General features: G+C 34.9%; 1 protein-coding gene across 3 annotated transcripts in view; it reads left to right on the top strand.

Annotated features, from left to right (window-relative positions):
* ITGA6 (integrin subunit alpha 6) overlaps positions 1-23,547 on the top strand; it is a 100,593-nt gene that overhangs the window by 3,667 nt on the left and 73,379 nt on the right. The gene's annotated exons all lie outside the window — the stretch shown is intronic.

Below are 23,547 nucleotides of genomic sequence, written 5' to 3'. Positions count from 1 at the left end.
AAATAATAGGATCTGCTTATGAAAACTACTCACCTTTTTACCTTCAGAGTTGTGGATATATTAGGATTTTAAGACTTGGAAGTTAATCTATTTTATTTTTATTTAATAAAAAAATTTCATACCATTTTACAGTAGTCCTATAAACTAATCAATTACTCTTTTTTTTTTTTTTTTTTTTTTTTTTGTCAGCTGAGGCAGTTGGGGTTAAGTGACTTGTCCAGGGTCACACAGCTAGGAAGCTGATGTGTCTGAGCCCAGATTTGAACTTAGGTCCCCCTGACTTCAGGGCTGGTGCTCTATCCACTGTACCACCTAGTTGCCCCTAATCAATTACTTCTAATAGAATGGTGTGTGTGGTGGGGAGAGTTTGCTTACTAAGGGATGCAGAACCATCTTTTGGTCTTAGCAAGGCCAAGTAGCTTGGACTTATCGAGCTGCTTTTATTGTTATATTTAGTAGTAATTTTGGGGGAGCATCTTTATTTTGCAAATGATGAAGCCAAGCTATTTTTAAAGTCAACATAACAAAAAGAAATAGAGGACTAAAGGGAAGTGAAGGGGAGGAAACAGCCAAAGGAAATGCACCTGTGACATAGCAGGCCTAATTTTATAAGCTCTATTCCTTCATGAGGTGATATTTCTGAGAGGCCAACCAGTAAGATGTGAACCAGAGTGAAAATGTATTGCCTGAATTTCAAAAGCAGATAGTGATTGAATTATCATAAATTCCAAATGTTGAACAAGTGGTCATGTAAAAAGAAAAAGATCTGATTTTTAGTTAGAGCCTTAAATAGAATTATATTGGAAAATGTTCTGTCTCCATTACTGATATCACTAGTATTGAAAACAAAATCCTGATGGGGCCAGGTGCTCTCTATGGGGTCTGATTGTTGGGGATCTTTTAGATGTAATCATAAAACATGAGCTTTTCCAGATTAAGTTCCATGTTTTAAGTTCTTACTTAATCTTTTTTTATTTTTCTTGCCAGTTCCTAGACTATATGTAGGTAGAGGTATAAACTTTCTTGTTCTGAGTATTACAGTAAAAGCTTTGTTGGCAATTTTTAGATTAATGCTGCAGGATCAGTGGATTCTGTTTTGGAATTTAGATAGATTGATGGAAATTTCTATACCCTTTCTACTCCAGGCTCAGACTTAGTCTTCTTATGTAGTGCTTTTTAAAAATTGAGGACTGCAAGAATGGAAAATAAAAAGGATTTTGGTCTTTAGCTTAGTGTGGTATAAAATAAAAACTTATAGATTTTTGAATGCCTTTCTCAGTCACTTATTAGCTGTTTCTTCTTCCCTAAAAGAAGAATAATAAATAGCAACTGCTTCACAAGGTTATGGCAAGAATCAAATGAGATAATATATATAAAGGCATTTTTCAAATCATAAACCATTTTATAAATATTAACTTTTTGTTGCAAGTCAGCTCTTACCCCCCTCATTAGAGAGAAAAGGAGGAGATGAGAAAAGAAGAACATGAAAAGAGGTGTGTGACTTGGATTTAACCTTGTAGACCTGGAAGGAATTTTAAGAGATTTGCATTGATTCCTGTAATTTTACCTATGAAAACTGAGAACCAAATAAATTATTTGCTTAGTATTACCGACTTGATAATGGCAGAATTAGAACTTGAGGTTTTTGTCTTCTTTAAATTGTATTGTTTACAATTGAGTCATTGATCCAATTACTTTTTAATAATCATTCAATCTATTTATACTTAGATGGACTTGATTTTATCAGGAGAATAGGGTAAATATCCCAGTATGCCATTTCTTTGTGATTGATCTTTGTCCATTTTTCCAGAAAATCTTGGAAAATCTGCTCAATGGCTAGAGGCTTTCCTCTTGTTCTTTTATCTCGGGGTTACAGTGTACTATTTGGGATGTCTATCTGTTGTCCATCATCCTTGTTACACAATTGGACCACTTCCTTTTCCAGTCATTTCCTTGGTAATGTCTTTTGACATAATTTCTTCTACATAAGTCATTGTTGGTAACACGTTACAGCCTGCTTAGGCCTGCCAGGTGTTTTTACATTGCTCTTTGTATCATTAGTAATTTTGAGATCATAGTGTTCTTTGAGTTATAGCCATCCACCATAACTGAGATAATAGTGGTTTTAATAAGATGGGCTTTTGAAGATCAAATAAAGACCATTTGGGTCCATTGGAACCACTCTACTATCTCTCCAATGAAGCCCAGCCTGAGCTCATCAATTCTAAGAGTTAGGTATTCTGCTATATCTCACAATCTATTCAATAAAAGCTTTTCATCCAGGCTAGATAGTTAGATTAGTTTCCTTTGCATTCTTACCACAAGTAATGTGTCCTGTAATACTTTAGAGCTCTGATCAGTAATTCATCATCTACATTTATGGTATACAAAACAACTAGATTCTGGATTGTAAACTCCCTGAGGGCAGAGACTATTGCCTTAAACTTTGTAAATGTCCCATTTAGTGTCTTGCACATTGCTAGCATTCATCAAATATTTGTTGAATGAATGAAGTAATGCTTAGGCTTTTTTAGGTTTAATATTGACTTAAAAGGTTGTCTTAGTGGTTTTAAGTGGTATTAAGGTTTAATGAGCCTACCTAGTCAAAATTCCATTGCCTAACATTGAAGGTTCTCCATTAACTGGACCCACCCCATCTTACTAATTTTATTTTTTATTTATAATGTGCTATACTCTATGCACAAAATGGAATTGAGTTATTTACCGATGTGAAATAAGAATAAGTAAAGAATCCCTCCCAGATGTACATATGGATTATTTATGCCTAATCTATGGCAAAGCTTTCTGAGCTTGTATTGGTCAGATCAGCCACACTAACAGTAGAACACATTAACTGAAAGGTACATGATGATGTTATTTTGGTCCTCTTTGAGAGCAAAGGTCCAACCAACGAGCTTTATTTTTATATAACTCTTTGTCTTTATACACTCTACACCCCAGCTAAATAAAACTACTTTCTTTCCTCTCTGACCAAGCTTTTGGGATTCATTCAAATATCATTCCTCTGTCAAGCCTTCCCCATCCTGTTATTGGTAATAACCTGGAATCCCATATAGCATTTTTGTTTTGCATCTCCCTAATGCATTTATGGGTTTTTTTGGGAGGTGATTGGGGTTAAATGACTTAGCCAGGGGCACATAGCTAAGAAGTGTTAAGTGTCTGAGGTCATATTTGAACTCATGTCCTCCTGACTTAAGGGCTGGTGCTCTATCCACTGCACCACTTAGCTGCCCCCACATTTATTTTTTTGATTAAAGGTACAATTATCTGAGTATTGATGTCATTTCCCCCTGCTAAACTCCATGAGAGTAGGTAGAATTTGTTTTAAGTATTCACGTATTTCCCCGGTGAATGTTCTGCCTGATATATAAATTTATGTATTGAATTGGTTATTGTCAATAATTTACTTAGATGAATTTTCTAAGTCTTAGAACAAAATGATGATGGGCAATAATAAAGTAAAAAGTTCTGATTTAGAGTTGAGGTACTGGGTTCAGATCCAGCCTTGTTAACTTCATGCCTCTGTTATCCTAGACAAGTTCTTCCCTTTGTGATTGCTTTAGTTTCCAAATATGTAAAATTAGGTATTGGACTAGATGATCTCTTGCAGTTTGAATTCTATTATCCTATGAATAAGGGTGCATTTAAAAACAGATTTTATCAGAATAGATAATAATAGTTTAAGGGACTTGGGAGTGATCCAGCCAGTATATGTTATAGGCTAGTCTTCCTAACTCCAAGACCAGTTTTATCCACTATATCAAGGTGCCTTTTTGAAATTTGAAACCTTGATTAGGTTTGTGTTTTTGATCATGAGAACTGTGCTTGTGAGAACTTACTTATGAATACCATTAAATGCTATATTTAAGCTTTTTAAAAACAGAAGAGTGCTATATTTGAGCGCTATATTTGAGTACTATATTTGGAACTGTGTGTGCTACGTGTGCCTAATGTTTTGGGTACTGTAAAGCTGCTTTGTGACTTACTGGGTTTTTTACAAAAGAATTTCTTGTTTCTAGAGGCTTATATTTGACCATAGAATTTAAGTAAGTTGAAATAATGTCTTAAAGTCTGTAATCCTCCTTTAGTGTTTAAAGGAGTTGTCATTCCTGGAGGTAGAGGTGGATGGACTTGATGACATTGGCAAAATGCCTTCAAGCCTATGATTCATCTTTATTAGCTCTTCTGGTAAGACATGAATCTATGGCTGGAAGGCAAACTATCTAGACAGTAAAAGACATGAAAAGAGTCTCTGTACTTGGCAATTTTGGATTTCTTCGCCCTTTTGAGGGTTTGCCTTCTTTCTTTCCCACTATCACTGTTTATTTTCCAGTGTACGTGTGTGTATGTATGTATGTATATATGTATTTGGGGGGGTGTAGGGTAGGGGTCCTACATGCTACTTCTTGATTTCTGACATAATTATAATGTGTTATTTTTTTTGCCTTAGAAGTTAAAAAAAAAAAAGTGGGAGCAGGAGGATGACTTTTAGACTTGACAAAAATTTGTCAGGTTTTCTTATATTTGGTTCCCCATTTATATAGTTTGATCTATTAAATTGTACCAAAGGCCTAGTGTTTAAGGGGCCAGACACTGTCTTTGTCCAGCCTAAGGCTCACAGACTTGAGCCAAGACAGCTTTTTTCCCCATCATACACAATTTCACCTCTCAAAACCAACTGGGGATCAGATTAGTGTTCAGGAAGAGCCTGTGAATGCAGCAGATATTTTGTTGTGCTAGGGCATCTTCAAAGGGCTGGAACCCTGAAACGCTAATTGTGAAGAAGCAGGTTAATGAGGATAGAATACAATAGTGTTTTCCTAACTATTTTAACTACACTTAGCTTAAATTATTTACAGTCTAATAGAGATCAGTTCATTAGAGAATTAAAGTAGATCACCATGCTAATGAGATAGGAGAAAGTTTAGGATGATAGCCTGGAGGGGTAGAGAGGACCCCAGAGTCATGAAAATGTAATCTGTCTTAGAGGCACCTATAGTATAGATTGTAGATAATATTGTCCTCTGATCCATAATCTTTTATCATTATTGAGTGTTAAAAGCCCCATCTTTAAATACCAGAATGATCTTCATAGCAGTGATCTGAATAAATAAAAAAATACAGAAATTTCCCAAAGCTGATAAAGCCAACTACTCAGCACTAAGCATGGTGTCTTATCTGAATTACCTTTAAGTATGTGTGTAATACTGGACTAACTCAGTGGATTGTAAATTCATCTGCATGTTTGGACAATTGATTTGGACAATTCTATTTTTTATCTACTTTGTTTTTTTTCAGTGTGAGTGATGGATTTATAGTACCAATGTTTAGCACAATTCCTGGCATATAGTATAGTAGACCTTGAATAAGTGATTACTCATTTAAATAAATTAAGCCCAGAGTATCATGAGGTATACTTGATGAAATCCATGTAAGAGCATCAAACAGCTGTGGCTTGGCTATTACACTTAAACCTCAAGGATATCTGGGAGGATAAGCAGACTTGGCCACTGCATTTCCTTTGTAGCCTCCCTCAGTAGAATAATTGTCTGGATTCATTATGGTAATTCGTTGTATGCACCAAAGTCCACCTTCATAGATTAGTGTAGCTTATTATCCTTTTTCTCCTTGCTTTTTGGATTGGTCGGAGGGGAAGATAGATGTTTGAAGGGATGACATTGATGGCAATTATAAATTCAGGCCATCTATCAGTATTAATTATGTAGATAGACACAGCCATTACTCTATTCTGTTTGGGGTTTGGTCATTTTTAAAGGCCCATTTTCTCCTTTTTAAGGGCCTTTATTCTACAATCTTGACTTAAACCACTTGCAGGATCTCTGATTTTCTTTGGTGTGAGTATTATCTCCGTCAACATGTATGCCCCTTTGGAGATGGTCTTTATAGTGTGGCTAAAAATTTTGCCACTTTTCAGGGAACCTGCAAGGTGTGGCGATTTCTTTGAATTGGCCCTGCAGCATAATGGTCCATCGGAATAAGATACTCCATAGCAAATTCCATGAAAGAGGTGGAAGAAAAATGTCTGGGAGAGATAGTCATTAATAATGTGAATTAGTACCATTTGGTTAGTTTTCTGCATTGGAGACTAATTTGGAAGAAGGAAGATGAATGGACAGAGTGGTGTTGTGATGAAGTTCTTAGATTTCCCATTATTATGAAGGTGGAACTCCCATGGAGAGGAATTGTACTGTGGCCTAGCAGAATTCTTAATAAAGAATGCCAGCTGTCATTTTTCTTCCCTGGTTGCCATGCCTTCTCAGCCCCATCTCAGAAAAGTCCCTTTTCCTCCCTCTCTGGGAGGCATAAGTCATTTGGAAGCTAGTGCAGTTATTCTAGAACACTGATAAAAATTAAATTTCGCCATTTTGTTTGATTCATTATATTTTAGTTTAATGTGTATCTACTACTGAGCTCAATTTAGTCACTAAAGATATGTTGAAACTTCCTACAGTTGGGAAGATACATAGCGGTTTTGAAACACTTTTCCCAATAAGAACAAGTAACATTTATCATGAAACTGGCATTTAAAGCTAAACAATGATTGCTTGGAATTAATTAAAAGCAGCTAATTAAATTTTTTATTATAGCCTTTTATTTACAGAACATATACATGGGCTTGCAAAACCTCCTGTTTCGAATTTTCCCCTCTTCCTCCCCATCCCCTCCCCTAGATGACAGGTAGTCCAATACATGTTAAATATGTTAAAATATATTAAATCCAATATATGCATACATATTTATACAGTTACCTTGCTGCACAAGAAAAATCAGATCAAGAAGGAAGAAAAAACCTGAGAAAGAAAACAAAAATGAAAGCGAACAATAATATATATACAAAGAGTGAAAATGAAAAGCAGCTAATTATTAATCAGTCCCAAATAGGGACAAGTTAGATGGATTTCTCACAAACACAGTTCTCTTTCAGATTAGTAACTGGTCTGATTACTATCTAATTATCTTCTCCTGTTTGGCTCCTCTGTGTAGAAAAACCCTGCACAACAATTCATAGTCAGTTTACCAGGTCAGAAGGTTGACATTTGTGAGAGTAAAATGATCATCTAGAGCATGCAGCCGGCAGTCCAGTTTCTCATTTCAGTTTTAACAGATCTTCACTAAAATGTAATTTCTTTCTCAGATAAACCCTTAGATAAAAAGTAGAGAAAATATTTGTCCTGTGAGAGTGTCGAAAAATAATATCTGTGTGTGTGTTTATGTATATTTTAGAGCATCGCTAGTGAATGGTACCTTTGGAACTATTTGAGATTTTTGGCATCTGTGGCTTGTAGATACTTTATTATCATCATCATCAGGCTAAATTCCAAATACATACACAGTGATGTTCCAGAAAACTTTGTGTAGTTTTTTTTTTTTTTTTAATTTACAAAGCACATTCATGGGTAATTTTTCCAACATTGATCCTTGCAAAACCTTTTGTTGCAAATTTTCCCCTTCTTTTCCCCACCCCGCCTTCCCTAGCTGGCAGGTAGTTCAATACATGTTAAATATGTTAAAATACATGTTAGATAACTTTGTGCAGTTTTAAGTTACTTTTTAAAGCTTATATGTGTGTATGCATATATATATATATGTACATACACATACCTACATGCACACACATAGTAGCCACCCTGGATGGATTGTGTGAAAAATAATGCATCATGGTAATGTGGAATAGCCCTTAGGAATAATCTGGAGACAACACTTGTTTGAAAGCTATAATTCATATTCATGCTATTGCTTTTTTTTCTAAGTCTTGATAAGGAAGTAAATAAGCAGGAATGTTTGGAAAGAAACATGTTTGCAAAGCTAATGACATGATGAATAATAAAGTCCTTCATTAATGCTTTTGCTTTGTTTTTTAATAATAACTAATATCTGTTGTGACTACAGCCTCAGTAGTGTCTAATACCTATTCTTAGTATAAACTTCATTTCAAATGCAGGTCTTTTGCAATGTATGTCTTCCTTGTTTTCATTAAAAATAGTGTTTTAAATTTTCAAGTCTTTCAAGACTTCATTGGAAGTCCATGAAGCAAAAGTGAATACATGAAAGATAAATTTGTAAGCATTTATTAAGTACCTCCTGTGTACTAAGCACTATATTAAGCACTGGAGATAAAAAGAAACACTTCAAGGAATTTGCATTTTATCAAGAGAATCTGTATGGAGAATTCTCAGGATGGAGACTCCTCTCCTTTCCCTCCCCTTTACAGATTATAATCTGCATATCTGACTTGATGGATTAATGTGAAATAGCTAGGGTTTGGGTGATTTCTCCAGGGATTGCACTGGTGTCAGAGACAGGATTTGAATCCAGTTGTTCCTAACTTAAAGCCTGACCCTTTATCTATTTTATCACCTAGCATCTGAAATATCATGGACCACAATCTCTTGGGATCAAATCAAGAATTTGAAGACTTCCTGTCATATACATCCTTCTTAAAATGTTCCCTTTTGCTCAGTTGTAATTAGCACTTACGATAAAACAAAACATCTTGCCTTTTATTCAGAAAATCCCAATAGACTTAAGACCTAACATGGGGATGGTACAAAAAGAGGTGTAATGGACATGTCTGTGGTTTATGATAGAAAATATGGGTGTTGTGAATCTTTGGGAATTCCAGGCAATTGCCAGAAAAATGAATGGACATTTTAAAAATGTACCTAGCCTATACTGAATATTTTCTTATCTTTTGTAACTTAATCCTAATAGATTTTACTATAGAGTTAATATCTTTCTACCATTCAGTTGATAATGCAATGTTGTTGTTGTTGTTTTGATAGAATGTAAACTCCTTGAGGGCAGAGGGTTTTTTTTCCTTGTATCTTTGACTTCTAGAAAAGCATAGTACATACTTTTAAAGAATTATTTTTAATTTGTGGAATAAAAGGTGCATTTCCATAACATAGTATAATAAAAAAGATGATTGCACATGAAACTGTAAATCTACTATATACAACTTACTATTTCTTCCAAATAAATAAGATGATTATCATATAACTTTTTTTCTTTTTTTCTTCTGTATTCCCTACCCCTGCCCTAGAGATACAAATAATATCTATTTGTTTATTTATATTTGTAAACTTATTCTATACACTTATATTTTCACTTATTTCTCTGGATGCAAATAGCATCTTGATGTGTCTTTTATATTTAATCTGGATTTAATTTATAATAGTATAACTTAGTTGCTCAAAGTCGTTCTTAAAAAAGTATTGTTGTTAGTTTGGTTTTATTCCTTTCATTCTTCATTATTTCATGTGTGTCTTTTTATGTTTTTCTAAGATCATTGAGCTCATGATTTTTTTGTTGCACAGTAGTATTTTTTCACTAACATATATGCCACAGTTTGTTCAGCCGTTCTCCAATTGACAGCCAACCCTGCAATTTCCAATTCTTTGTCACCACAAAGAGAGCTTCTGTAAACATCTTAGTTCATATAGGTTCTTGCCTTTTCCCCTAATCATCTTTGGAAATAGATCTAGTAGTGGTCTCGCTGGGTCAAAGGATATATTTGGTTTAATAACTCTTTGTGTACATGGTACATACTTAATAAATGCTTATTGATGAACTGATTTGTAGTTCTTCCCTTATTCTCATAAACACTAAGGGAGCATTTTGAAAAAAAAAAAATCTTGTCTTATCCTTTTCCCTTGGTTACATGGCTTTAGCCTCCAGTTCTACCAATAACTTCTATCACAATCTTGGGGTTAAGGTTAAAATTAACTACCACAGGGTTTATGGTCATGGCCAAAAGCATGGGGTTGAGATCGCTTTCATTGTAGGAGAACTCTATAACATGATGGGAAATGGGGTAGAAGCAGGTAACTTGTAGCAATGGAAAAAGCGCCATAGTAACCCATCCTTAGCATTAAAGATAGGAAAATGAGAAAGATAAGAAACGCGTGCTTGAATTAGGGGAAGAGAAACATGACCATGGAAATAATTATATCTAAACTACCAGGAACGTAAAAGTTCTATAATTAAATTCTCTTAGTATCACTCTTTTTTCATGAAAATATGACCCAAATCTATACTGTTTGACTTGTAAACTAAAATAAATTATCACGTTTAAATGAACCCAGGAGAGATGCAATCCCCATTGTATTATATAGATTGATTGCCTTAAAGCAAGTTTATGGAATTAGGAACTAGTAGTAAGAGAAAAACCTATAGTTATTTTTTTTTCTATTTCAGCTGATTCTCTCCAATTCTGCTATTCTCTTACCACATCATGTTGATTGCTACTTTGTTTATTACTAGGAGAGTTATGTAAACCTGTTCTAAAGGGTACATGTAATCAGCTCTTTGTACATATTACACTGTATCCTATTACTTAATAAATGAGGTGACTGCTAAAAAGGTAACTTGAAAGAACTGATTAAAATGGAAGGGAAATGTCTTTGAGATTAATACAGGACCATGAGTCATAGATGAAGAAAGGTTAAGAGTCTCTGATTTAACAAAATCCCTTCATTTTACAGTTGAAGAAACCTGATAAGCTAGTGACCAAGTCAGGGCTACAGCCTGTTTCTCTTCACTCAATGTCCAATGTTCTTTCTGCTGCGTTAATATTGTTATTTTTTAAAATACATTTTATTGGACTTCCCAGGGTTCCTTTGATCAATACCATATAACTTCACACTTGATAATTAATACATTGCCTTAATCTGAAAGAATCAGAAATTTTACATCTTTATTCTCATCGTCATGTTAATAATTAACAGCAGATGGGAAGTACATTGGCAAAATGGATTAAAGTCCTGGCTTCAGGAGACAGGTTAAAATCTTGCGACTGATTCATACTGGATGTGACTGGGTTTTCTCTGCATTGATATGGTAGAACTTCTATCAGGATCATCTTACCTTGATGAAATCCTAAGTTTAGAAAAAAAATTGAGTATTTTTATTATTATTCAAATTATTTTATTCTTTAAATTATACATCTGAAGCTAATCATTCTTCAAAAAAAAAAAGGAACAAACCACATTTTTGTACTGAAATAGAAATTCTACAATATCCTTGAGAATCCAACAAATAAGTTTATGCGTGAACTGAGTATCTGCCTCCCACAGTTGTTCAGATACTGATTCATAAAAATTTAAGACCATTTTTAACATGTCAAAATATTGGATACTTTATAATATCCAAACAGTGTAGATATATAGAGAGCTTCCTAGTAGAAGAAATAAAAACCACGTGGGAACAGGATGAAGTACATGGCATTTTCATAGTCCTCTGTGCTACTGGAATCTTTCTTCTGAAGATGCTGTTTGTGAACCTACAGAATTTGAGCTTATAAAATAATAATAATAATTTAGCCTAATAGCACCTATCATGTGCTGGGCACTGTGTTAATTATATTGCATATAATATCTCATTTGATCCTCAGAACTTCCTTGGATTTGTTGTTGGTTTAAATGGAGCAACCAGCCTGGAGTCAGGAGAACCCGAGTTCAAATTCGGCTTCAGATAGTTGCTAAATGGCTCTGAGGATAGAGTGCTGGTTCTGTAGTCAGGAAGATCTGAGTTTAATTCTGACCTCAAACACTAACTAGCTGTGTGACCTTAAGCAAGTCACTTACCCCTTTTTGCCTCAGTTTCCTTATATGTAAAGTGAGCTGCAGAAGGAAATGGCAAACCATTCTAGTATCTTTGCTAAGAAAACCCCAATGGGATTGGGAAGAGCTAAACACAACTAATCCACTAAACAATAAAAACAGCCTTTGGGAGACAGATGCTATTATTAACCTCATTTTGCTGATGAGGAAACTGAGGTAGATAGTAGTTAAATGACTTGTTCAGGGTCATATAGCTAGTAAGTAGCTTTTTAAGATCGCCAGACTGCTTTAATATGTCATCGCACATAATCATCACAAATTCCCTAAAGAGGTAGGTTCTATCTTTTTACTTTATAGTTGAAGAATCTGAAGTCCAGAAAAATATAATTACTTAGGATTGTAGATTTAGAGTGCAAAAGAATTTTTGAGATATCTCTTCTACATTTTTTAGGTAAAGAAACTTGGGCTCAGAGGCATGAGTGATTTGCCTGAAATCACAGAAGTATTGAGTATTAAGTTGCAGTGCCGAAATTTGGACATAAGTCCTTGGACACCAAATCTACCACTCTTTCTTTCTCTTGCATTGGTAGTAAATAACAGTCAGGCCAGATTGAGATCTCTTTTCCTTTGCATCAAGGACTCACTCTTACTTTATTTTTTGTCATGGATTCCTTTGGCAATCTGGTGAAGCTCATGGTCCCTTTTTCACAATAATGTTTTTAAATATGCAAAATAAAGTACATAGGATTTCAAAGAAAAATCAATTATTTTGAAATACATTTACCAAAATTGGGAGGGGGGGGAAGACAAGTTCACAGTCCCCAGGTTAAGGCAAACTAAAGGCACTAATTACACTAAAGGCAAAGTGTATCCTCTACAATAGATGTAATATAACAGATAAATAGGGATAATATCTTCTGCAATAATCAGTACAATACCTTGTGTGTAGTAGGTGTTCATTAAATATTTGTTGATGAACTCATGTTGTTTTTACTAGTGTCCATCTTTTGTCTCCCTACTAAATTGTAAATTCCTAGACAGTCTAAATGCTATTGACTGCTCCTTTGACATCCCTCTTGTACTTAGTAGGCACTTATTGGAATTGTTCTAGAGTGGAAACAAAAGCCGTTCCTAAAAGCCCAACTTGATCTATCTGTTTATATATCAAAATGCCTCTGGAAATTTGCTCAATCTGCAGAGGCTCAGACTTGTTTCACTTTGCATTCCCAAGTTCTGGTGGAGGTTTTGATATACCAGGAGCATATTTACAGGTGGAAGTTCAAAAGGAAGCACATTGCACAGAGAATACCCAAATTTGGCAATAGCTAGTCCCAGTAGGTAATAACTCTCTCACTGGTATGGATGGCACATTCTTTCTTTGTTTAAATATTTTTCCCCATAGCTTCCTTCAGGGCTGTCTGTATTAGTCCATTTTATTTAATAGTTTTTTGGTTGTTCTGTTTTGCTTTCCATTCTGTGACATATTTTCATGGTTTGGCCATCCATTGCGATCCTGTGATATGAAGTTTTACATATTTGCATTACTCTCTCTACTTGTGTTTTCATTATTCCCAAATACAATATTTCTGCAATAGAATTCTTGCCTTTTCATATAGGGTTAGTGTGCCTAATTTCATATGCCAAGAATAATACTTTAACTTTTTTGCATCAGGTTTAGAAAATAATTTGCTGAACAGTGAAGCACAAGGACATACCATTTTGAGTTTTTATTTATGCAAACAAGGTACTTACTGATAGAGATGATGGTGAAAACTATACATGGAACAATGCTACTAGGCACTGCTGTTTTTGAGGCAGATAAGTGACTCACTGAAGACAGTGCTGGGCCTGTAGTCAGGAAGATCTGAGTTCAAATCCAGACTTAGACTACCCATATGACCTTGGGAAGACATTTAACTTGTTTAACTAAATCTACTGGAGAAAGAAATGGCACACCTTTGTCCAGAAAACTCCATGGATAGTATGATCCACAGTCATGAAGATTCAGAAGTAACTGAAGAACAATATTTTCTAAATTTCACAAAATCTCAGATTTAAAGTGTTAGCTACCCATTTGTTTTGCAGATGGGGAAACTGAGGTCTGAAGAAATGAATTTTGTTACCCCAGTTCACATGGGTAGCGCGTGAGTTATAGAATCAGAAATTGGCCACATCTTGTCTGAAAATGAAGAAAATTGATGATAGTAATCAACTCAACAAACGCTTATTAGCTATATATTGGGGAAAGTTCAGGTGAAAGATCTACTTGCCATTGCATAACTTAGTATGAAATGAAAATAACCCCCAGTCTTACTAAGCTGCACAAAAATATTTGACACTATTAGCTAATGGTTGCAAAGCCAGATTGATTATTTTTATTTCTTTTAAATAGATTTTATTGATTTTTTAAAAACTATCTCTGAGATTTCCCCTGTGTCCTTTCTCCTCCTTCTGGAGAGCCTTTCCTATAACATGTAATTTTTTTTTAAAGGAGAAGAGAAAAGATGTAACGTGCTCTCCTAGCAGTTACAATTACTAGTCTGCCCTAGGCCCAACAGAATACCTTTGACCACTGACCTTTGCAGTGTCAACTCTACCCGGCTCCCCTCCTCTGAGGCCTTCAAAGGTCTCTGGCCACAATCTCTTGAATTTATAGTTTAATAACCGGTAGTGCACTCGAGAACAGCCCTGTGTAATCTTAAAAGCCTTTATTATACATACTCACATAATGCCCTGACTTGTTGGTTCCCGAGTGAACACCTGGTCAGAAGACTCACGTGTTCACTACCAAAATCCTTACCTCTTTTGGTTTCCCATCTTGGCTTGGCCACCCAGGCTAGGGAGCCAGTGTGAAGAGCGCCAGGTTAAAGAGAGCAACTGCTGCCTGCAGTGGGCTTATAAAGAGCCTGTGAGGTCACACACACAGCCAATCAGCAACAGAAGTCACCCATTACGAAGCTATCTCAATGTGGCCAAGATCCCACCTACAGGGAAGTCCTAATATCCACAGAGAATACTTCTGGACCACTCAATCTCCTGATGCGCTGTGGCGCCGCCCATTTAAAGGGCCCTTACAATTCTCTTCTCTTGTTTTGAGGGAACCGCATCCTTACAAAAAGATGTCAACAAAACCGATCAACTTATTAAAAAGATCTGATTTTATATGCAATGGTTCGCATCTCTGGATCCCACTTCAGAAAAGCACATGTTTGAGTTGGAATCATCATCAGATTCCTCTTCTTTGAACCCACACTTGTTCTTTATAATTTCATGACTTCATTTTTCATTGTTATGTGGTGTTTGTTCTTTGGGTTTAAATTTTTGTAGTCATTGTACACTTTGCATCGATTCATGTAAGTCCTTGTATGGTTCTCTATACCATATTCATTATTTCTAAAAGCATGATAATATATTCCATTATAACCATAAACCACAATCTGTGGAACCATTTCCCGATCAATGAGCATTTACTTTGTTTCCAGTTATTTGCTACCACAAAATGTGTTGCTGTAAATATTTTGGTGACTATGAAGCCTTTCTTTTTGTCAGTGATCTTCCAGTAGTAGAATCTCTGGGGTCAGAGAGTTTGGACATTTTAACCACATTATTAGCATGATTCCTAATTGTTTTCCAGAATGGAGATGCAAATTCACAACTACACTAGTAAGGCATGTGAGAGTGTTTATTTCTATAACTTTTTCCTACCTTTTGTTATCTTTGCCAAATTTCTGGGTATGAGATAAAATGAGTTGTTTTGATTTGAATTCTTATTCATACTGATTTGGAGCTTTGGAAGATTGATTAATAATGCTCTTAATAATAATAACTGATTTTATTCTGATTTCATTGATTTCATCAGTATAGGGAACTCTCAGATGGTGAAACTTCCTTTACCAATTGCAAGTGAGTGCCTTTTTTGCAATTCAGTCTTAGAGTTGCCCAGAGTTTAAGTGATTTGCTTAAGAGTCATGCAGCCATGAATGAAATGATCTGCCCAAATTCACTCTATCAAATGAAGCATCTGAGGCAGAATTTAAATTTTCTTCCTGACTCCCACATCCAACTCAGCTCATTATTGCTTTTGGCCTTTCCCCAGTATTTCACCTAAATTCTAGAAGGGTTTATTGGGCCTATTGAATATATTTCCACATCCATTCTGAATATTTTTCTCACTGAAGAAGCAGCAGAATTCTTAGCTAGAGTGCTCTATTGACTTATCATCCTCATCAATACTCCTGATTGAATAGGCTGTCCATGCAAGGCCTTCTTGTGTTGGCTTTGGCTATATCCCAGGCTTCAAACCAACACCTGAACCACTTGTCCTTCTTGGACAGTTACTGAGCAAGAGGGGCTCACTCCTTCTTCCTACCATCTCATTGTCTTATGCAGAAACCAAGACCTTTTTAAACTTCCTTTTCTCTCTGTTATCCCAGCAGTGACTCAGTGTATGATCCAGGGAATGAGAAGAATCAAGCTTTCTTTTGGAAAGTGGTTGCTGTAGACTACTTAGCCATCTGATGATATTTTAAAATGTTTTGACAGGAGAATTACTTATAAATGAGTGCTTAATTTTTTTTTAAAGCTTTGAATCTCATGCTGATTTTAAATGGGAATGATTCATTCCCTTCTAAAGAGAATGCAAGGGGGATGTCTTTTAGGCTCTAGCCTACGTTGAGAGTTGCCTTTTAAGTTCCCAGATACAGTTCAATTTAACAAATGCTTATTGAAAACCTGTTGAGTAGAGATGCCATGCTTGCTGCTGGGGAACAAAACTGAGGTAGAGAGAGAATGAGGGGGAGAAATACAGTTATTTCTTGTGTTAGGGAGTTTATATTGAGGGACTGTAATTCAAGGTAGAATGTGATATACATAAGAGAGGTAATTTATTGTTTAGTTGTTTTTCATTCATGTCTGACTCTCCATGACCCGTTTGGGTTTTCTTGGCAAAGTTATTAGAGTGGTTGCCATTTCCTTTTCCAGCTCGTTTTTCAGATGAGGAAACTGACTTGCCCATAGTCACACAACCTAATAAGTAAGTATCTGAGGCTGGAGTTGAGCTAAAGAAGAAAAATTTTCCCGACTTCCAGGTCTGGCCATCTGGCTGCTCTAAGGAGAGGTCATAGAATCATAGAATTTAGAACTACAAATGCTCTTAGAGATATGAAATTTAGTCTCCTTGTTTGACACATGAGGAAACTAAGGTTCATAGTGGGAAAGAAACTTAGTTCAAGATTGGATGTGAAACATGTCATCTCATTCCAGTTTAAGAGCTCTTAGGCTGTTATACTGTTTACTTACAGCACACATGCAACAATTGAATAAGGAGGGATTATTTCTCATTGGCAATCTGGACAAAGTCTTCATGAAATTTAGGACTTGAACTGGGAAGAGAAGGAAGGAAAGAAAGAGAAAATATGAATTTAAATATGTGTATATATATATGTTTTTATTTATTTTGTTAAATATTTCCCAGTTAAAAGTTTTTTAAGCATTCATTTTAAAATTTTTGAGTTCCAAATTCTCTCCTTCCTGCCTCCTTGAGAAAGCAGTATATGTCAATTGGATAAGTGAAATCATACAAAACATTTCCATATTTATCAGAAACACTTTCTATGTTCCAGGTACTAAGTATATATATATCTCAAATAATCTTTTCAAAATCTCTGGAAAGTGAGTGCTATTATTATTATTATTCCTATTTTATAGAAGAGGAAATGAAGTAGCTAAGAGGTATCGTGACTTGGATAAAGTCACAACAGTGCCTGAGGCTGTATTTGAATGCTAGATTCCCTGACTCTCAGTCTGTGCTCTATTCCCTATTTGCCATCCCTGGTGCCCTTCCCCCTTAGAAAATCAACATCTGGTACCATACATTCTTTGAGATGCTTGGGTGTATCAAGATAATCTTTGTAAATTCAGGGTTACCTGTGCACCATGTTCAAACGTGACTATTAAGGGTTTCTATTAATAGAATAAAACCTATCTAGGGGGTGGAACTAGAGAAAGAAGACAGGGTGCAGTCACTTCCCACTTTTATATTACATTCTTCTTTTTATGAGGGGATAAAGAATTGCCTCCAGGAGACCACCCAAGAAAATAAGTAGGCATTACCTTGTAAAGCAGGAAGATTAACTCATTTGTCAAAATTAATCAGATTTTATTGATCTATCACTTAGAAAAATCAAAGTCTCAGGAAATAGGACATAAAATTTTTGATTAAGAAGTGATGTGTTGTCTAAGGTGTATAACTTGCCTTCATTCTTAAAAGAATCTATATAATAGAATTGTTTCCTCCCTCAGCACCTTAATTTTGAACTTATTGTGCTAAAATATAGCAAAATCCTTAGAACTCTTAGGACTGTTTGTATTTACTAAGAGAAAGAGAGAGATTATGCTTCAGTTTTTATTCAGGCAATCATACCAGAATTGAACTTGCAGTTTATATATAGTTCTAATATTGTCAGTTTGGCAGCTTGCACTTTCATAATCTAGGTGTGTCTCTGATTAAGGACAAAGTAATTCATATAATTACTACACCCAAAGACTACACCCAAAGTATGTACAATATATGTATATTGTTTTTGTTAGAAACTCACTAAATCTTTATGAAGGTTTCTTCTAGGAACTTCCTTCCAGGAAAAAAAAGTAGCAGTAAAATCATTCATTGATTTTAAACAAGGCTCAAAGCCACAGTTTAAATGGAAAGCTGCTAAGAGCTGTTAGATCAGCAGATTGAGAGTAAGGAATCTTGCTTCTATTCCTATCATTGATTTTTCAATGGGGACTCTTGTTTCTCTTCTTATAAAGAGAAAATTATCAATACTTGTGGCCCATCTCTTCCCTAAACTGTTCAAGGGAGTCTTCATATTAGTGTATGAAAAGCTCTCTAGACTTTATACAAGAAAATCAAAACCATAATCGTCATTAGTGAGTATTTATGGAGTACAGGACTAGTAAGTCTCTGAATGATTTATCTTACTGGCTTTGCTTTCTCATTCAGTATAAATCCTTTCTGCTCTAATAATTTTGTAAAAGACAGTTACTTTTTAAAACCCACAAATTGTTTTTTCTTTTGGGATTTGAGGGATGGGGATTAGGGGAGAAGTAGGGGAGGGAGTAATAATAAGTTCTTTTTAATTGAACAAAATATTTAAGAAATTTAAAAGCCCAGAAACCATCAGCTTTCCAATAAAGAAACTGAAGGAAAAAATGAGTTCCTGGTTCTGAAAAGTGTCCTGAAGAAATGGATGTTATTTCAGTCACCCCTACCAGCTGCCAAAGCTTCTCAAATGCTGCCAATTTTCTAAAAGAAAATTTAATGGGTATCTAGCATTTAATCATTTCCTGCTTCTGAACTCTAAGGATTAGATACCTGATTTTCTAGTTGCCAAGTTTTTCTTTGACCGTCTTGAAAGTGTGTTTGCTAATAAACTTGTCTTTTAAATAAGCCGCTAAATAATGGCCTTACAATAGAGCAAAATAATAAGATTGAAACCCATTTCTTCTTAGAAGATAAAAGGTGCTTATTGCTTTTAAAATAATCTTTCAACTTGACTATTTTTCAGAAATATAAAAAGTCATTAAGTTCTTTTGATTACAGTTTGTTTAAAAGATATGAGAATAAGTAGGAAGAGAGAATGGTTTTATGGAAAATTCATATTTAGTAGAAGATTAGTGAATTTGGAGTTAGAACTTACTAGCTGTGAGTTCTGGAGAGTCACCTGACCTTAGAGTTCCAGTTTTATAGATGTCTCTGTGTAGATAGAGAAAAAAAAAAAAAAAAAAGAAACCAGAGGACAGATAAGCATTTGCATTGTTTACCTTTACATTTGATTTTATGATGCAAAAAAGGATTCCAAGTCACAGCACTAAGTGCACCTTCCAGAGAGATTTTTGCTTAGAACTCTACTTTCAGATTTTAGAGAACATGAATTGTCCCTGACAGCTTGAAAGAAGTTGCCTGGGAATGACTCATTGTTCTTTTACAGAATCAATCTAGCATTACTGACAGTATCTCAGAGAAGGAACCTGCATTGTAACAAATAGACTCTGAAGTCAGAACTGTCATTGGTGACATCAGTAACATCACTGTTAAGTGACTTGTCAGATAAATCTCTTGACCCTGAGATTCTTGATCCCTGAACAAGACATAAAATTTATTTCTAAAGGGTTCTGTACAGTTTTAGGTTAAATAAGCAAAGGTATGGTAGACACAAGTATAAAAGTCTACAAAGCAATTGAGCTCCTTAAGGATATGTCACCTTTGTTACCAGCAATAGTCCACCATTATCTATGTGAGCCTCTGATGTCAGAGAATGGAGTATATAGCCTCTGGTAACTTGGGACAGCCACTCAAAGATAAAGTTATCTTTAATGCTGCCAGCACAAATTTGGGCTGGGCAGCATAATAAATGAAGGGTGGACCTTTGGAAGCCTGGAAGCTTTAACTTTTGCAATTGTATTCAGTAGCTCCCATCTCTAGCTTCTCTGTGGAAAGAGCTGCCTTAAAAGAGCTACACACTAGCTTTTTATACAGGCAATTCCAGTGATATTAAAATGGCCTTTTAAAAAAATCCTAGAATAGCAGTTATCCACACCAGTAAGCATTCTCTGAGTCTTTACTGTGTAAGAGTACCTTACTTGGTAAGTGTAACACAGATCCTGCCCTCAAGAAGCTTATAATCTAAGGAGGGAGGGGTACAACATGTAGAAACTTAAACAATTCAGGGTATGTCAGAGTCAGTGTATATTTAATTGCCAAACAAGTGTATTATTAGACAATGGCCGTATTTTCAGAATCAAAAGTCAAGATAATTTCTTTCCTTGAAACTGGGGATATAATGGAAAATTTATAAAGTAGAGTGTAGATAAAGTCAATTAATGCTATGAGCCTAGTCAGTCAATAAATATGTGCCAAGTGCTGGATAGATATCTTACTAGAAAAACTATAGCTTTCGCTACAAAGGTCCAGAAACTATAAGCACACGAAATTAAATCAGGCAGTGAAGCTATAGCTTCCTTGGATGTCTGCACAAGTCTACCCAAGAAATAACAGAGGCAGTGTGCTTTGGTGCAAGGAGCACTTAGGAGATTTGAAGTCAAAGACTTAATTTAGAATTTTAGATCTGGCCTTTATTAATGAGAGAGACGGGAACTAGATTTCCTACGTCTTTGATGTAGAGAACTCTTGGATGATGAAACCCTCCACCAATGCAGATTGGCAGCTCATCTGTAACTTATATTCTTAAGAGAGTTAACCTAAGGCAGTAATTTCCAAACTTTTTTGACTGGATGTCTTCATCAGTAAAAAAGTTTGAACATTTAACCCCTATACTATATATACTCACATATTTGTAAATCATATAGATGTGCTACTATATGAATAATTATGTTATAAAACATAAAGCAGAAATTTTAAGATGAATTAATATTTGATCCTAGTGTCAATAGAGACCAACTGGAATTTATTCAGACCTGTGCTTTAGGAAAATCACTTTGACAGCTATGTGGAGGTTTGATTAGAAAAGAAAGATATTTGAGATAGGGGAGTTAAACTACTGCCTAGAGGGTGGTACAATGGATAGAATACTGGGCCTAAAGTTCAAATTTATTAAAATTATAAAATGTGACAATACCATTAATAAATCTTGTTATAAGATAAATATAATAAATAACAATATTAATACTCTACTAAGGGATAGAAGGATTGTGTTCTCTATCAATAGAGGCAGTACCCATGTGGATGATATAAAAGCTGCTTAATAATACTTAGCCTTTGTATAACATTTTAAGGTTTGCAAAAACATTTTATAAATGTTATCTTTCCAATTATTATCCTCACGATATACATAAGAAGTATTTTATTGTTATTATTTTATTATTCCCATTTTATAGATAGAGGAAACAGAGGCAGACAGGTTAAGTGCCTTGACACATAGCCAGTAAGTTTCTAGGTTGAATTTGAACTCTGGTCTTCCTGACTTCAGGTTCAGTGCTCTAACTGTTTAAAGCCCTGAAGTATAAGTGTGGACCTATACATACAGTGGTAAACCATAGGTGCTAGCCTGCAAACTTAACAAAAGTCACCCATTCCTTGGATATGAATCAGGGCAAGGCTGTAGGGCTAGGGCTGAGCCAAATGTGGAAGCCTGAGGATGTGACGATGAACTTCAATTGTTATGGTCTTGCATTTTTAGGAAGATCCTTGAATATAACTCACTTTGAGCAGTTAAGTAGAGTAGTGGATAGACCTCTAGGCCTGGAGTTAACAAGACCTTAGGGGAGGAGAAAAGAGGAAGAATAGTATTAGTAATGGCAGTAATATCTCAAATGAGATATTTTTATTTGGATTTATTACAGTAGTATGTTAAATGAGATATTATTGGGAAAGTGCTTATTTAACACAGTTCCGGGCGCATTGTAGATGTTATGTAAATGTTAACAATAATGATAATAATAGTAATATTATGATTTGTTACTAGTATGCTAACTAAAAAAGGAAGTAAGTGAATTGTAAAATTTCTTTTAAAAATGACAGATCTATAGCTAGAAAACTTTGGTTTCCAAAACACATCATTCCTGAGGGTCCTTAGAGAGTTTATGGTTTTATTGACATGAATTCTTAAAATTTCATTAATTTCAAATTTTTTCATTTCAGAAAGTAAAAATAGGCAGTGTGCTAATATAGAAAATAATTTACTTTGACTTACTCTTTTAATCATGATAAATCAGGATTAAAGGTTTTGAACATCTGTAAAATGGAAGGTAATATGTGCTCCAGTTGTTAGTCAACTAAGATGTTATTTATCGAATGACTTTTATCTCTATACCATCATGCTATGAGATATCTATCAGGAACACTAAAAAAAAAAAAAAGTAAGGTACTATATTCATACTCAAATGGATATGAAACAATTAAAGAACAATTAAATGATTTTTAATTCAATTTAATTTAATTCAATTAAATCATTTTCATGATTGAAAATGCCCTGGGAAATGAGAAAAAAAGATCAGCATGGACTGCATTATTGAGGGAGAGATTCTTGGAGGAAATTGGAAGCTTGAGGGATTCCAGGATGGGGAAAAGAAGTTGGTGAGAGATTTGGGGGGGAAGGCAGAGAAGAATCTGGATTAAAGGGATGATGTGTGGGAGAAAGCAAGGAGATCAGCTTAGTATGAAGGTAGTATTGAGGAAGTATGGGAAATTAGGTGAAGTGGCTACCATGTGGCCGCATCATATAAGATCTGGGAAATGAAATAGATGACTTTGAACTTAGATAATAGGAATAGGAAGTCATTATAACTTCTCTAGGAGGGAAGTAACATAATAAAAATGTGGTCTAGAAAGATTCATCTGGCATTAACATAAATAATTAATTATGGGAAGTAACCTGTATCAGAAACATGATTGCTAGGAGGTTGTCCCAGTTATCTAGGTATAACACAAGGTGATACAGACCTAAAGTGATAAAAAAGAAAAGGTGACTTCATACACTATTTTGTATAAAGAATACTTAGATATCAATTAGCTATATTCATCAAAAGAGATGGAAAATTTGAAGATGTTCAAATTTTCTTGGTTAATAAAGTTATTTAAGATAATGAGGTAATTAGGAAAAGGAGCCAGTTTGTGGAACTTAGGGTTGATAGTCAAGTGGAGGTGTTTAGTTGAGGCATAGGCTTTGAGGAGGTGTTAAGCTTTAATAATATGAAGTACTATATTAATTTCTCAAAGAAGTTTGCATTATGTGTGATCGGTTTTCAAAATACTTAAAGGTGGATATTTCTAATATGATGGGCATGAAACTGTGATGATACATGCAAGTGGTTGAAACTGATATATTGAATTTGAAAAGAAAACAGACAAGTTAAATGGAAATGTTCAAAAGCTATTGGAAATATAGAATCCTATTAACTGTTAAGAAGTTAATAAGTAAGGTAGGAT

Source organism: Sminthopsis crassicaudata, chromosome 3, assembly GCF_048593235.1.
Source record: "Sminthopsis crassicaudata isolate SCR6 chromosome 3, ASM4859323v1, whole genome shotgun sequence".
In the NCBI taxonomy this organism is placed as follows: Eukaryota; Metazoa; Chordata; class Mammalia; order Dasyuromorphia; family Dasyuridae; genus Sminthopsis; species Sminthopsis crassicaudata.
Note: the sequence above shows the minus strand (reverse complement) of the source record. Positions and strands in the feature narration are given on the sequence as shown.